General features: G+C 46.2%; 1 non-coding gene across 1 annotated transcript; it reads left to right on the top strand.

Annotated features, from left to right (window-relative positions):
- The first annotated feature begins 10,864 nt into the window (after positions 1 to 10,864).
- Positions 10,865 to 10,995, top strand: LOC142858029 (small nucleolar RNA SNORA3/SNORA45 family). Its single transcript, XR_012911923.1, has one exon. It is a non-coding gene; the product is annotated as a small nucleolar RNA SNORA3/SNORA45 family (small nucleolar RNA).
- The last annotated feature ends 209 nt before the right edge of the window (positions 10,996 to 11,204 follow it).

The raw sequence follows: 11,204 nt of genomic DNA, 5'->3' as shown, positions 1-11,204 counted from the left end.
GGGACTTGTGCATCCTGATATCAGACTCTTTGATCTACCTTGAACCTGCTGGTCTCCCTCCTCCTGGCTGCAAGAGATGAGCTGGTGGGCGTGTCATCTCTCTGCTTCTCTCGGGAATCTGAAACACTGTTCTTCCTGTTCCACCTTCTTTGTGGTGAATCAAACAGCTTACTTTTCCTCTATCTACACGCACACGTGGGGGCAGAGCTCTAGCGGGTATAAATTTGTTCAATGAGCAAGTGTAAAGTTGGAGCCACATGGATAAGGTGGCCAGAAAGAAAAGAAAATTACCTAAATGTGCACGTTTTTCTCACTGCTCTGCAGGACAAATGCACAGCAGCCAAGGAAATGCTACAAGTGGCCAACCAAGCAGAAATAACCAGGAGTTCTCCATCGTCATCGTTGGAGAGTGCCCTGCAGTCAAGGGCAGAACTCCGTAGGTCCATGTTGTCTGATGCTGGAAGGAGCTCTTGTCATGCTCTGGACTCTCCTGGACTGCCTCCATAAAAGGCACGCACGCAGCCGTGATGAGAGGGGAGTGAGATAAAACAGGCACCGTGTCCACGAGGAAAGCAGGTCATGCCGAGTCGGTTTAAGACTGTGAGAGCAGTGGTGTCCGTCAGCTAATAAGAACTCTTGTAATCAGCCTTCCTCGTCCACCCACCATCAAGGTTCTGGCCCCTCTCTTCTAGCACACATGAACACGCTTGCACACACAAGTCCACACGCAACCAAATAATTAGCTAGCTTATATTCTTGTACTTAACGGCTAATTTATACTACAAACCTTGATGCTGTCAAAAAGAAAAAAAAGGAAGTTATCCAGCAGGGTTGTGGGTGGTTCCCAAGCATAACTGGGTAGGTCCAGGGCTAAATGAGTGAGTGTAAACAAGGCATTGGCTGGCAAAAGCACGTCAGCCTGGGAGAAGGTCTCTAGTGATTGGATCCATAGCTCTGACACACTTGAAAAACTGGACCACTTCTAGCATGCCTGGGTGGAAGGGTGCACTGCAGCCTCCGTGAGGCAGGAAGCTTTATGATCTTGATAGAGTCCTGTGCATTTCCCAGACCTGCCCTAACTGTCCAGTCAGTTCAAAGCTTGAAAGAAACATGAATCCCTGGGTCCTTTCCTCCAGAGAGTGATGCAGTACAACTGGACCTGGACCATGAGGTTCTGAAGAGAGGCCATGTTGCAGGCCACCATCCACTGACCGATGAATTCTCAACTTGTGGGTCTCAACCCTCCCAACAACCATCAGAAAACACAGTATTTACATTATGATTCATAACAGTAACAAAATCACACTTATGAAATAGCAACGGAAATATTTTTTTTTTGGTTTGGGGGTCACCACAGCATGAGGAACTGTATTAAAGGGTCACAGCATTAGGAAGGTTGGGAACGACTGCATTAAAGGCACGGAAGATGCGTCTCAGAGAACTACATAAATAAAAGTACCAGGTGGTCACTGAGCCAAACCCAACCGCACGGCTTTGTCGTCCACTGCAGAGAACATTCTCAAAGGGCTGATATTCTTGACCCATACTAACCAGAGGTAATAGCTTAATTGGTGACCAGTTTTACATAAATAGATACTAAACATGCTTTTCTGCTGTATGGTTTTCTTTAAACCATCATTCATTAAAATGACTACACTGTATCTATTAGTGTGTGCACACTCACACACACCTACAAGCTATGGCATGTGTACAGAGGCCAGGGACAACCTGTAGGAGTCAGTTCCCTCCTTCCACCACACGAGTCCCAGGTATCAAACTCAGGACGTCAGGTTTGGCGACAAGTGCCTTTGCCCACGGAACCAGCTCACAGGCCCTCTTTCCGCAACGTTTTACCAAGTTACACCAACTATATCTTCTCGAGCACTCCATTTAGTGAACATCCTCGGTTGCGGGGAGTGCATTACACAATCCCTAAGACTAGTATTGAGCAGCTTGGCCTCCATCTGTCCAGTACCCATATTTTGCTTGGAGTAATGGGATATGGTTTAAGAAAACATTTACCCAGAGAGGTCAAGAGACTGGTGGTCTAGAAAAGGAGCTATTAGGAAGGACAGAGAGCGGGATCTGAGAGTAGGAAAAGAGAGCCTGAAGGAACTATATGTTTGCTGTGTAAAGCTTGCATGTGACAGCTAAGCACCCCACCACCATCTTTCTCCAAGTAACAAAACAAAAGCCTGGGACAGCAAGCCATTATAGAGAGCCACACAGTAGTGGCTGCAACGTCAGAGTCAGAACTGACTCCCCTGCAGCCCAGCACTCGTACCTTTGCACTGCTTCCAGAGCTCTGGGTCATAAGGATCATCCCTGAATCCAAGCACTCGCCTGTATTAAAATGGGGGGGGGGGTCATACAAAATATAGATAATTCATTCAGTTACAATTTGAGCCAGTCTCGAATTCTCAGCTTGCCTCTGCGTTCTACACATCTGAGTTACAGCTCAAAGTAGGAATGGAGCAAGAGCTGTCCTTTCTCCTGGGTGGAGATCATGTCTCTCCCAACATAGTATCTCCTGTGAACAGTCAGAACTGAAAAAAGGAGGTTTCGTCAGAGTCTCACTATGTAGCCCTGGCTGTCCTGGAACTTGCTCCATAGATCAGAGTGCTCTCAAACTCACAAAAATTTGCCTGTCCCTGCCTCCTGAGTGCTGTAATTAAAGGCATGTGCCGCTACACTGGGTGAAAAGACAGTTTTCATGCCTTACTTCTTAGGCCTGGCCACAGTGCAGAGCCCTTATTGAGTCTTACCATTAACTGTTCCTTATGGATAGGGCCAGTGAAGGTTGGGTGTGGAACTTGAGAGCCCTCTGGTGGATTGTCGCTCACACTGCAGGTCCGCGCAGACAAGCTCCTTTTCAAGGGGCGTGTGCTTATTTGTTTAGATACTAATTTTCCTTGCACTTTAATAAAAATAATAGATTCTACCTACGCTCCAAACTCTGCACAAGCAGGCAGTGCGCATCATTCAGCCGCTCCACCATTCTACCGGCAGCTCCCAAGGAGGAAACCTAGAGCAGTTACAGCCCACACGGTGGACACTCAAGTGGATTTGCTAATGCTGTGACTGAGCAGAGCTCACACCCAGGCCTCAGGGACTGTGTGAGCACCGCCAAGTGACATGCATGGATGCCCTTCACATTGATCGTATATGATAGCGTTTACCAGACCTGCTCCAACTGTCCAGTCAGCTCAAAGCTTGTGAGAAACAAAGATCCTTCCTCCAGACAGTGACGCGGTACAATTGAACCTGAACCATCAGGTTCTGAAGAGAGGCCCTGTTTCAAGCTACCGTCCACTGAGTGACATCTGCTTCCAAGTTAAACCACCACAGGGACCAGGTACAAACAGTGAAAGTGGAACCAAACCACACTAACGTCCCGCAAAGAGGGTCAGGGAGGGGCCTTGAGGTTGTGCGAGCTACAAAAGGCTCTGAAGTGAAGGTCATTGGAATAGAAGACGCGTGTGACGTTGGAAGAGGTCAGGGAACGTGCCTGGCTGGTAGAGCAGGACGTGTCTTGGTTCTCAGCGCCTGCGCTGACACCCACCCAGCGCCACCTCCTTTTTTCCTCTCTAATGCTTCATTCCTCCCGTGGGAAGGCGCGTGTTCCTCTACTGATGTCACCAACCCTGTCCATCGTACTTCTTCCTGCCGAGGTGACAGTCGGGACACTGAGTCAGCTTAGTAAGGTCTGAAGTATGAAAGGAAGCCTTGTCTGAGACCAAAGGACTGGACACCTAACTGCGATGTTGGGGGCTGTGGACCCAGACCTTGAATTTCCTGTAAACAACGTGTTATGCTTGCAGCTGCTCTGAGCAAAACAACTTGTGTTCCAGTGTTTGCAGCTGCTCTGAGCATGAGACCCTCAGGAGTTCCTGAGGGCAGGAGAGTGGTTTCTGGTGGGTTTGGCTGGGGCGTGGCTAGCAGTTAAGGATCCATACTTAAGTGGCTCTGGTATACAATAAAGGGGGCATTCTTGTTTCAAGGATGACTCGTGTCTCTGTCTGGGTGTCTTTGTGTGTTTAAATCTCCAGGCCCTTGCCCGACTTGCGAATGGTCCTGTAGTGCCCGCTCCGCAATACAAGCGTAGTACCATAGTACACGTAGTAGTACAGACGGTACATTGCGAAAGTGCCCGCTAGCCAAGGGATCCAAACGGATGTGCTACCAGAAGCTTGAGGAAGATTACTGAAGTCACCCACTGAGGCCAAACCTGGACAGGATAAAAGGAGATCCCTGGGCAAGAAATAGGAACCAGATGGAAACAATGCACTCGACGAGGAAAGCTGGGAATTTAGGGGGGAGGGGGCAGTGCAGGGAGGAGAGGCAGGAGCAAGCTAGGAAAATGCTCTGGATTTCAACACTGCGGGTGCACACTAGAAACGCAAAGATGGCTTGACTGGGACTTGGATTAGTATTATAGGGAGGTGATGAGCAGAACTCTAGGAGGAGGTAACGGTGGTGGGTTTCTCTGGTTGGAATGGCTGGCAGGGGCGGTTACAGGTAATGAAGGCATGTTGTCGGATGTAGGGCCCTGGTCTCCCTTATTCCTGTGGTGCATTTGTGGGGACAGTTTATAATCTACCAGCTAAGCTTCCTATGTGTTTCTGTGCTACGCCTGCCCCGCCTGGTGGTTAGCTGCAGGGCATTCATTCCATTGATAATATGGTAATTTCCCACCTGCCTGGGCGGAGATCCTTGTGCTGCAGTCAGGTAGATAAAGACTCCCCCAACGCTGAATAAAGTGGCATTCGGCTGATCTCCTTCCGAATGACCCTGGTCTCTCTGTGTCTTCTTTTCAATCTCCAGGCCCTTGCCCGACTCGCGTTCGGTACAGTGGCGCGCGAACTGTACCGAGGGTGTAACACCAAATCGGGTGTTACAATTGGAGGCACCGCTGGGATGATCATCGGCAACTAGACCCATCTGCGAGATCGGGAAGTAGGGATCCCTGAGAGATCGCCCTCGGGAAGGCTGGCCAGCAGGTAAGAAATTGTGCGGCGAGGGTGAATTGGTTATGGGTGCAAGTTATTCTGTTCCTGTGTTAAAGGGCCGGTTAACAGGCCAGTTGTTAGGTCTTTTGGAAAATAAAGGCACCGGTATTAAAGTCGAGACAGCAGAGGAGATCATTAAGACAGTTTTAGAGTTTAGTCCCTGGTTCCTACATGCAGGGGGCTTTAACATTACTGATTGGGAGCAGGTAAAGGCTGATCTTCAAAATGCACTGAAAGAGCGAGGGCCACAAGAATTCCCCATGGCGATATTTTCACTGTGGCGCTTGGTCAGAGACGCTCTTCTCAGTGATGATGTTAAAGTGAAAGAGCAATTAGAGAGTTTAAACAAAACCCTTGAGGAAATTCAGGAAGTAGAATCTGTGAGTTCTATTAAGAGTTTTGAGGAACAGGAAGTTACAGGAACAGGAAGTATTAGAAAGGATATAGAAGAAGAAGAAATTTTAGAAAAGGAGATCGCACTGATAAAAAAGAAGTTAGAAAAAGAGGAAAGGAAGGAAGCAAACGGAGATGTCTCCATGAGACCGCCTCCGCATAATCCTTGCACTACTGCTTCTGCCCCTATGGACTTAGAAGCAGAAATCCGAGAGATCCGGGACAGGTTAAATTATCTAAGTGGAGAGAAGCAGATTTATCCTGTTGTGGAAAAGATTGATCAGCAGGGGCAGAGGGCCAGGCAACATAACCCTCTGGCTTTTAAGGATATTAAGCAGTTAAAAGAAGCAGTTGTAGACTACGGAGCTCATGCTCCTTTCACGGTAGCTTTATTGGAATCCTTTGCAGAACTCAACCTTATACCCAATGACTGGATGCAGCTTTGCAGGGCTTGTCTTTCAGGGGGAGATTATTTGTTATGGAGAGGTGAAATGCAGGAAAATTGCAAAAAGACTGCAGGCAAAAATGCTGAAGCAGGTTTCCCCCAGAATAACCTTGACATATTAACTGGTGAAGGACAATATGCTAGCTTAGAAGCACAGATTGCTTATGATCCTGCAATTTATGCTCAGATAGCTGCAGCAGCCGTTAAAGCTTGGAAAACTTTACCTAACAAAGGATCACGAGAACAGCTTTCTAAGATCCTTCAAGGATCTTCAGAACCTTATTCTGAGTTCATTGACCGCCTTCTACAGGTGGGAAGCCGCATTTTTGGGGATGTGGATTCAGCTATGCCAGTCGTTAGACATTTGGCCTTCGAAAATGCAAGCAAGTTCTGTCTGCAAGTCTTACACCCCCATAGAGATGGAGATTTAAATGATTTTATCAGATTATGCAGAGACATTGATGGCACCCACGTGATGGGCCAGGTCATTGTTTCTGCCCTCAAGGAAGGCCAAGGTGGAGCTAGGCCTAGGAATTGTTTTCAATGGGGAAGATCAGGATACATTAAAAGGAACTGCCCTACAGGTAAAGGGATGGTTAATCAGCCCAAAAAATAAGCCAGGTGTGCTGGTACGAGCCTTTAATCCCAGCTCTTGGGAAACTCTTGAGTTCAAGGCCAGCTTGGTCTACTGAGTGAGTTCCTGGAACAGCTAGAAGCAGGACACATAGTGCCATCCACTTCTCCCTGGAATACCCCTATCCTTGTTATTAAGAAAAAGTCTGGTAAATGGAGGTTATTGCAAGATCTTAGAGCAGTTAATGATTGCATGGAAATTATGGGGGCAACTCAACCTGGGTTGCCTCAGCCTGTAGGCATTCCTGCAGGATATTATCTTTTAGTTATTGACCTGAAGGATTGTTTTTTCACCATTCCCTTGCACCCAAGAGACTCTGATAAATTTGCTTTTAGTGTACCTTCTATAAATTTCAAAGAACCATACAAGCGCTACCAATGGGTAACACTGCCCCAGGGTATGGCCAATAGTTCTGTAATTTGCCAAATGTTTATGGCACGGGTTATTGCCCCTATTAGGTATAAATATTCTCAACTGTATATAAGTCATTATTTGGATGACATCCTATTAGCTGGACAGGACCCAAAAGTAGTCCTTGAGGCTTTTGCTGACTTGCGAGAATGCCTAGCACATGCTGGGTTAGTTATTGCTTCTGAAAAGGTACAACAACAGTTTCCATATCAATACTTGGGGCATCAGCTGTTGCAGACAGGAGTAAAACCGCAGAAGGTTACTCTTCGCCTAGATAGACTACGAACTTTGAATGATTTTCAAAAATTGCTTGGAGACCTAAATTGGGTCCGGCCCAGTCTGGGAATTCCTACTGGAGACTTAAAACCACTTTTTGACATTCTGCAGGGGAATCCAGACCCAACCTCCTTTCGTGAGTTAACACCTCAAGCAAGGCAATGTATTACTCTAATTGAAGAAAAGCTTGCCTCTGCTCATATTAATTATATTGACTATAGTCAGCCACTGCTGTTGATAATTTTCCCCTCCAAGCATAGTCCTACTGGAGTTTTTTGGCAACAAGGACCCATCCTGTGGGTACATGAACATGTGTCGCCTGTAAAAATTGTTATCTCTTATCCATCAGCTGTGCTACGTGTTATTCAGAAAGGATATAAGCTTAGTTTGCAAACTTTTGGAATGTTACCTGATAAGGTTATTACACCTTATACCCAGGCAGAAATAACTTGGTTACAAAATTTTGCTAAAGATTGGACTTTATTTTTGTGCACTAATCCCTGCAAGTTAGACAATCATTATCCTTCTGATAAATTAGTCACCTTCTTTAAAAATCATCCGGTATGTTTCCCTAAAGTTATTTCTTTGCAGCCTCTGGCAGGGGCACGAAATGTGTTTACTGATGGATCTTCCACCGGGAGAGCTGTAGTAGCCTCCCCTCCTGATTTTGATATTCAGTCTGTTAATACCAACTCTGCTCAGGTGGCGGAATTGGTTGCTGTCCAGATGGCCCTAGAGAAATATGCTGATATTCCACTTAACCTTTTTACTGACAGTCAGTATATAAGCAAAATTCTTGCACCGTTGGAAACTGCAGCTTATATTGCCTCTGTATCTCGAGTCCAGATGCAGTTATTGGCTATTCAAACTTTGCTTTGGGCCCGATCTGTACCCATTTACGTAGGGCATTTGCGGGCTCATACTGACCTCCCTGGTCCTTTGAGTGAGGGAAACGCTTTGGCTGATCAGCTTACTCGTCAGATTTATGTAGTTAGTCAGGAATCTTATGAAGCTGCAGAAAAAGCTCATAATTGTTTTCATCTCAATGCTGGATCTTTAAGATTTCATTTTAAGATATCTCGAGAGCAAGCCACTAATATTGTTAAAAAGTGCTCTCTGTGTGCAGAACTTTTAACTGTTCCCCATTTGGGAGTTAATCCTCGTGGGCTTGCCCCTAATCATTTATGGCAAATGGATATCACCCATGTTCCTTCTTTTGGGCGCATGCAATATGTTCACGTAACCGTGGATACATATTCTCATCTCATTTTTGCCTCAGCTCACACAGGAGAAAGATTACGAGATGTTAAAAGTCATTGTCTCCAGGCTTTTGCCTACATGGGAGTTCCTAATACTGTAAAAACTGATAATGGACCAGCCTATACTAGCACTGGCTTTGCTAAATTTTGTTCTGAGTTTTCAATTTCTCACAAAACGGGTATACCTTATAATCCTCAAGGACAAGCTATAGTGGAGCGAGCGCATCGCACGCTCAAAGCCCATTTGCATAAAACAAAAAAGGGGGAATATGGTTCCACCCCCAGAGATCATTTATCTTTTATTTTATACATTTTAAATTTTTTGACTGTTGATGCTCAATCTCATACTGCCGCTGACAGGCATTGGCGGCCAGATTCTTCCGGGATGCCTCATGTCAAATGGAAGAATCTATCAGATGGCACCTGGCATGGTCCAGATCCTGTACTGGTGTGGGGAAGAGGGGCTGTTTGTGTTTTCCCGCAGGATGCTGACAATCCAATATGGGTACCTGAGCGGCTGGTGCGTGCTGTGGATTTTCCTGTCCAGAAGCCTGAAGACAGGACAGAGCCGAGAGATCAAAGAGATTCTGGCTTGTCAACTGAAGAGTTGCGGGTTTCCTGAGGAGCTGGCTGCGGTGGTCCGAGTGCCAAGGATTGTTCCTCGCCCTTCTACCTATCTATATCGGCAGCCACAGCTGTTGCTGCCACAGCAGCTAAGCTGCTGGATTTTTCATTAGTCAGTCAGTTGCTTCCTGCTAGCACAAAGGATACCTTCTCAGGGCAGGTTGCAAATGCCATAGCCATTCAAATTGAGCTAAATTTACAAATGAATATTGCAGTTAATTTTGCTCTTGGTTGTGGTTAAAGACCACTGCTAGATGTTACAGTAATAAGCTTATTGCTGTTGTTCACGGACCCTGAGGTGTACAATTTACAAATTGGCTCTTAAAATTATTCTAGTTAGCTATACCAGGGTTATTTTCACCAGCGCTGAGACCTTAAGGATTGAGCAAGCACAGTCTCCTTAAGGGATGCTTACATATGCTGGAGCATCATCTTCATGGTTATGATGCCAGAGCCAAAGGCAAGCTCAGGTCAATGTTGCCACGTGGCAAGTCCTCTTAGCTATTGCCCCAGAGAATCTTTCAGCACAAATCTGGCTGAACTCGGTGATGGATGACTAGTGAGCCAAAGACGGGAAAGGCTTTTGGGGGGCTGCCTCAACCTAAGACAGGAAATGTGTTTTGACCTGGATGCTTTCCCATGACGGGTAAGGGGTATTGCCTGACGTCCAATGCCACCCAAGACAGGCCTAGTCATAATTTATACAAAAGGGGGACCTGTAGGGCCCTGGTCTCCCTTATTCCTGTGGTGCATTTGTGGGGACAGTTTATAATCTACCAGCTAAGCTTCCTATGTGTTTCTGTGCTACGCCTGCCCCGCCTGGTGGTTAGCTGCAGGGCATTCATTCCATTGATAATATGGTAATTTCCCACCTGCCTGGGCGGAGATCCTTGTGCTGCAGTCAGGTAGATAAAGACTCCCCCAACGCTGAATAAAGTGGCATTCGGCTGATCTCCTTCCGAATGACCCTGGTCTCTCTGTGTCTTCTTTTCAATCTCCAGGCCCTTGCCCGACTCGCGTTCGGTACAGTGGCGCGCGAACTGTACCGAGGGTGTAACACCAAATCGGGTGTTACAGTCGGATCCAGTTAGATTGGCTGGGTAACCATGGTAGGTTGCCTTGATTAGTAGGATGGAGGGGTAGTTAGATAACCATGAGGTTAGGTACACGGATTAACGTGGCAGGCAGAGGTGGTTAGGAGCAATGCTGTATGTGGTGGTTGGCTAGTAATATAGCTAGCAGAACTGGTTACAGGCAGGGATGCTGAAAGGCACTGGAACAAGAATCAGAAACCTTGACTTCTGCTATTTAATAACAGCAATTTTGTACAAATAACTGTTGTGGCTTCAGATGTCCTATTCCTCGGGATGGGTTAGATGAATAGTCAATCCCAGCTGCTTGGGAGGGTCTCTCAGGAGCTTTAAATGATACTGCTCACAGACATCCATAATTCCAGTTCCAGTGGATCCAATGCCCTCTCCTGACCTCTCTGAGCACCATGCAGTACAAAAACATTCAGTTAAGTTCCAAAGTTGCAGAAATTCATAACCATGTCTGGCAGCAGTCCAGGTTATCTGGTGCCCTCTTTTGGCCTCTATAGGCACTGCATGCATATGGTACACACACGTATACACACACACACACACACACCACTACATGAAAATACTCAGATACAAAAATAAATCTTAAGTAAAAGCCGTAACATATATTTTTTTAAGACAGGGTTTGTGTAGCCACAGCGGTCCTGGAACTCTCTTTGTAGACCAGACTGGCCTCAAACTCACAGAGATCCACCTGCCTCTACCTCCTGAGTGCTGGGACTAGAGTCATATCCCGACATGGTGGTTGTCCTGGTGTGCTAGAGTTCTCGAAGAGAATCTGCTGGTCTTGATTCACTGGCAGGGGTCTTCAGAGTCCATGTTAGTGCCCAGATCAGAAACATATCCTACCTGAAAAGAAAAAAAAATAGGAATGTGCCACCACCACTCAGAATATCATTTTCTTTTTATTTTAAGTAGCATCATGAGTAATACATCTAGAAATGTCAGAATAATGGAGCTTAAAATTGTTTAATGTCGCTCAATTAATTAGCTTTATAATAAAACATTGAAAAGGCAAATGAATTTCCTGTAAATTATCATTAGTCAAAATGC

The sequence above is a fragment of the Microtus pennsylvanicus genome, chromosome 9 (genome assembly GCF_037038515.1).
Source record: "Microtus pennsylvanicus isolate mMicPen1 chromosome 9, mMicPen1.hap1, whole genome shotgun sequence".
NCBI classification, from domain to species: Eukaryota; Metazoa; Chordata; class Mammalia; order Rodentia; family Cricetidae; genus Microtus; species Microtus pennsylvanicus.
This window is presented reverse-complemented; position numbering and strand designations above follow the sequence as displayed.